This window comes from Dipodomys ordii, unplaced genomic scaffold, assembly GCF_000151885.1.
Source record: "Dipodomys ordii isolate 6190 unplaced genomic scaffold, Dord_2.0 Scaffold167, whole genome shotgun sequence".
NCBI classification, from domain to species: domain Eukaryota; kingdom Metazoa; phylum Chordata; class Mammalia; order Rodentia; family Heteromyidae; genus Dipodomys; species Dipodomys ordii.
In genome coordinates this window covers 1,817,452-1,823,112 of record NW_012267383.1, presented here as the reverse complement: position 1 = coordinate 1,823,112, position 5,661 = coordinate 1,817,452, and the positions used below count along the sequence as shown (strand labels likewise).

Here is a 5,661-nt window from a genome sequence, read left to right as displayed (position 1 = left end):
TTATAATATTTTTAAAAGGGATGAATTGGGCCAGGTTATGTTGTTGATTGCAGCCACCAGCGTCCAAACATGATGTTGAGGGTGCCCATTCATCCACCACAGTCCAAGATTGTACTTATTAGTAAGATTAGCTCCAGACCAGTCCATTAATTGAGAATTAGTTCCAGAAATATTGGTAACAACTGGCTGCACATGCCTGCACCTTATTGGATGAGGCTCTCCTGTAGGTTCTACTACTTGTGAAGAATTAATGCAACGGGGTATCCTATAGGATGGAGTAGAATTTGCATAAACTAGGTGCCCAGTTGTCAAAGATGTCATCTGTATATTGTACATTTGATTTTTGTCTGAGAATCAAATTTTATGAGTCATGGATAGCATTATAAGACAGCCTGGAATGGAGCCTTTAGAGCTGGTAGTAAAGCAAAAAGGAGTTCCAATATCTGAAGCTGAGATATCTCTCATCTTGGTGTGCTGGATGAAGGGATCGGGGGCTGTACTGTATGCTGATCTATTAACATGAATGAGTACTTCAACTCCCTCCCAAGTTGTAGGGTGCACAATCGGGGGATCCGGCATGTAAGCCCAATGTGTCAGCGTTTGTGGCATCTGAATGAGCCTCCACAATCCTAATGCAATGCTCAGGCAACCAGCGGGATTTATTTTCTTCCTGCAAAAAAACACAAACATGTCCTCGACCCCAAGTTAAAACTGGATAGGGCCCGTGCCAATCACCTGTTAAAGGATCCTTCCACTTAACTTGGGCAAAAGCTCTTTGCTCTCTCTCTCTCTATTTTTTTTTTCAAAACCGCTGTGCTGTGGAAAGGCCATTATAATCTAAACTTTAAAAATTTAGTACAAATAAAGCATGAGAAGAACATTAACAGGAGAGAAGTAGTATAATTCCCCCCTTTTAATTTATAAATTTTGTGTTTTAACAGCCTGTTGGCTTGTTTAACAATTTTTTGTCCTTGAGGAATATAGGGAATATCTGTAGAGTGAAAAATCTGGTAAGATTTACAAAAAGTTTGAAAAGCTTGTCCGACATATCCCGGATGGTTATCAGTTTTACTATGTTTAGGAAGTCCCATAGTGGCAAAGCAGTGTAGGGAATGAGCAATACAATGTTTTCTAGTCTCCCCGGCAAGAGGAGTAGCCATAATAAAATTAGAGTAGGTATGTGGTAACATGGACAAAGCGAAGCCATCCAAAAGATGGAATCTGGCAGGAGTTTAGTCTACTTTTTCTACGTTGGACGTGGTCAGGGTAACGATGTAGATTTTTTCCAGGTGACTGTCAGGCTGTAGCAGCAGCAGCAGCAGCAGCAGGGTCTATCAGTGGCTCCAAGGGACTGTCACACCTCGTCCTGGGCTGTAAATTTCTACACAGACTGGTTAAGGATACAAGTAATACATAGGCTTGGCAAGCTATGGCCCCACTAGTTTTTAAGACTATTTAGACAATAGCCCAGGACAAATTACCAAGATGATAACCTTTTTAATTAGATAGTTCTTTTTTTTTTTAAATGACTCTGGTCCCTTGTTCTTAAAATGGGATGATGGACAAAGATTCATCTTCTGTCACTTCTTCAAGCTGGCTCAGGGGTGTTGTCCTACCTAGCCAGGAACCTTTAACCTTAGTCTATTTTACAAAGAGGTTACCAGGGTTAGATGTCATTAAGAACAATATTTTAACTTTTGACAAATGCACAGACTTTTTCTCCAGCTACAGCAGTGTAGCGTGGTTAGCACTTTGGTTTGTAAAAGCATCTTTAGGAATGTGACCTCTAGTGACCCTAACAATGCCTAAGTCACCTGTGCAGGCCTTTAGACAGATGTTAAATGAAACACACTCTCGGGTTTACAAACTTTTTCTTGAACAGCTAAATTTTATGTAGCTGGTGTTAGCTCAAAAGTTACTGTCAATTAGGGCTTTTGGCACATACAGGGGTTGGGATTTAAACCATCCCCCACATTTTATAACTTGAGCTTTTTTAGTACTATCACAGATTACTGACAAGTTCCTGTCCCTACAAGGTAGATAGTCATGGATATTAGGCATGTTTACAAACTATCTTCCCATGACCTCCTGGCTCTGACCAATTTTTGAAGGGCCACACACAAATGACTCTAGGATCTGACATTTCTGCCATCCAAGCAGTGGCTTACTGCCTCTGGATACTCCTCCATTGCTCTTGTCCCAGGAATGTTTTCTCTACACTGAGATAAATGCCTCATTGGTATTTTCCTTAGCTGGTCGCTGGACTTGAACTCAGACCTGAGCGCTGTCCCTCAGCTCTACAGCTCAAGGCTAGCACTCTGCCACTATGAGTCCCAAAGCAACTCTGCTTGCTCTTTCAGTACTCTGCTGGCTGAGTAGAGGTGACAGTCTCACAGGGACCTTTTTCTGCCCAGCCTGGCTTTGAACCAGTTTGCAGATCAATGAGTCTTATAAAAGGCCACTTTACTCCAATTAAAAGCAACAAGGTGGTCAACATAGAAGTAGCTTTTAAGCATGCTCTTACCTAAAACTTGTTAAGAGCCAAAGTTACATCTGACAAACTTACAAGAATCCTCTGTGCTTTGCTCTTGGCTTGCTGGAAACTTAAAAAACCTATAAGAGCAAACTGGAATAGCAATTAAGCAATTATTGTGGTAATCCTAATTTTCTCACTTTGAGGCAAATGTTAAGAACAATTTTACTTTTAAACGTTATATCCAAAAAAACCATTCCTATTTTTAAGCCTCCTATTAATCTCTTTTATTATTTTATATTTTAGTTTTTAGTTACATTAAATAAATCCCTTAAAATCTTGAGGCCAAGTGTCACTCATTGTCTCTTGGCTGCTTGTTTTAAAACAGATACACATTAAAACTTTTAAACTCAAATGACAATTTTTCCTTAATGCGAGAATTACAATCATCTCTGTACCAAGAAGTGAAACGTAACACATTTATGACTTTTAAAAACATATCCCAATTATAGAACATCATTGAAAGCAAGTCACATTATACAAAAACATTTTTTAACCCTCTTTTTAAGTCCAAGGGGCAGTTTAGCAATACTAATCAGATCATCACATCACTAATTTTTACCATCATGTTTCTAGTATTTATCTATAGAGAAAAAGGACAGAGCAAAGCTGGGCCACTTGGCCCCTCCTGTGGAATGGGCACACACCTAATCTCACTCTTTAGGGTTAAATGAACTGCGTTTGTGCCAGCTTGTCCTCTTTCACCATGCGTGGACTCCTCCCATGGCCCGTCCCACCATGTATGACCAGCTGAACTGCACTTTTGCCTGTTTATCCCTTGTCCTTAAAGATGGGACTTTTGTTGGCTTTTAATTTTTTTCCTTTTTTTTATCTCTTGGTTTTTGAATGAAAATACATAGTTTTAGACAGACAGAACAGGTAATGTCTTTGACAGTGTTAAACAAGCTTTTATATTTAAACTTCTAATATTTATCCCCAAATTTTAGCCAAGGGAACTAAATTTTAAACAGCCAATGCATTTTTGTTAAGCCAGATAACTTGATTACAGCGTAAACAGCCTTATGCATTTTAAAATACCAGATTTTTTTATTTTTAAGTTAAAGAATCCTTAAAAAGTCATTTAAAACAATGTGAAAATTCTTTAAAAATTTTGGTAATGTCCAAACCTCATAACCTTTTGAATTTTAAACTTAAACTCACCCAATTGTTACAGCATGCTGATAATTTTTATCTTGAACATGTTCACAAACACATACAAAACACACACAGATCTTAAAGCACGCAAAAATCAAAATCAGTTGTACATACATTTAAAACTGGTACCAATTCTAAAACAGAACTAGACAAGACAACAACCAAAGGCTGAGTTGGGGGCTAATGGGCCCCCAGTTTATCCCTAACTCAGGAAACATAACAGAAAACACACTGAAATAAACAAGACAGACAAGTGGCCACAAAGACAAAATCAGGTCTCAGTGAATGGGGCAACATCTCACCACCATTCACAAGTGGGACTCAAACCCACTTACCAGGGGACTCGGACCCCCTCTACTCACCTCCAGAGGATTTTTCTTTTGGATACCTGCAAACGTTGACCCAAGGGCCTTCCAAGGTGGAGGAGAATTCCCAGTCATCTTGGGGCAAGGGAAAGAAGTCCCTAGCGGCCGTCCCCTCAGACTGACAGGTTCTCCCCCATACTCAGACCCCCTGGGCCAAGGCCCGAAGCTAAGATCTTGCTGGTGTCACTTGCAGGTGGTCAGTGGCAGTTTTATCTGGCTGTGAGTTCTCCCTGCTGGCCCTTTTAAGTTATTGTTAGATCCTCCAGGTGTTTTTACCCCCCACCACTCCCCTACTTCTGGAACCAGAGAGGGTGGAGGAGGTGGCAGTGAAAGGTAGAAAGGGGGGGTCAGTTTAAAGTGTAAGTAACAAAGAAGGAGCTAGAGAGAACCAGATATTGAGGGGGTGTTAGCCAGTCTCCTCTGGGCTCTCGCATCAGGATGAATCTGAGAGAAGACACATTCCAAGAATTCCAAAATACATACACACAAATATTAAGAAAAAACACATTTACAGCATGTACATTGTAGACTGTCAGACAGAAAGTGCCGGACTACAGACGGGCCCAAATGTCTGCACTAGTGGATAGTTTACCCTGATGGGGATCCGGGGGACGTCTCCCACTGGCCCCGTTGGCTGTCTTACAGCGCGTCTGCCAAGACTCTTGCCAACCCCAATACAGAACCTGCAGGCTACACAGATACCAGACAATTACAAAGCAGTAATGTTTTAACTTACAGGCCATTTGCATCATGGTGTCCCTGAATCCTTTTTTCCAAAAAAAAATTTTTTTTAAGTTTTAAAACTAATGGTTCCTTCCTCTGGGAACCAGGGGTATACTTCCTCAACAAAGTGAAAGAAACATTCTAACTGACTCTAACTTTCACTCCTTGAGCGTGAAGCATACCCTTGAGAGCCTGCACGTATAACGTGCGGCTGTTTCCTTGCCCCATAATATCTTACTCCCGACTATATTATCACCCGCTCTTTTTCCAGACGCGTCCTCTTACCTTAGCGGGGTACTCTGCCTTGATCCCAGGTTTTCAGGGTCCCTGTTCGGGCGCCACTTGCTGGAGCCTGCCGGCAACGAAAGGGACTCCTGATTTAGGGGGCAAGGAAGGAAAAATAAAGACATAAGACAAAGGATGGGGTCGGGAGGTCTGCAGCTCAAGACTGCAGCACCGTTTATTTTGAACTCTCCTTATTATATACTATTAGAAGTCAAGAGGTAACCTAAGGTCACCATAGTGCAGAAAAGCAAGGAAAACTTTCATAAAAACAAGATGCAGATTGAAACAAGACAAGGTCAACTGATAGAAAGTAAAACAAACCCTACAGACATAGCAAAGCAAACCTGGGCACCTGGTGCTTTTCATGAAAGCCAGTTCCTTGTACGTGCCTTCAAGTGAGCACAAGGGTCAAGATGACCTTGGAGCTTTACTGTCGGCTCCCAACATTTTATGATGCTTTTGAAGATCAAAATTGAAGCTGTTTCTGTTATCAGTTAGGAGATGTTATCAGTTAGCAGAAATATTACTTGTCCTTAAGTACTAGGGAAAGGTAGCATTCCTCTGAAAGAGAGAGACACAGAGACAGAGATTCCCAGCAAC

General features: G+C 41.1%; 1 long non-coding RNA gene across 1 annotated transcript; it reads right to left on the bottom strand.

The window, feature by feature from the left end:
• Positions 1 to 1,366: 1,366 nt before the first annotated feature.
• On the bottom strand, positions 1,367 to 5,093 carry LOC105998637. Its single transcript, XR_001175707.1, has 3 exons — positions 5,062 to 5,093; positions 4,051 to 4,128; positions 1,367 to 1,390 (listed from the first exon to the last, which is right to left on the bottom strand). It is a non-coding gene; the product is annotated as an uncharacterized LOC105998637 (long non-coding RNA).
• Between the last annotated feature and the right edge of the window lie 568 nt (positions 5,094 to 5,661).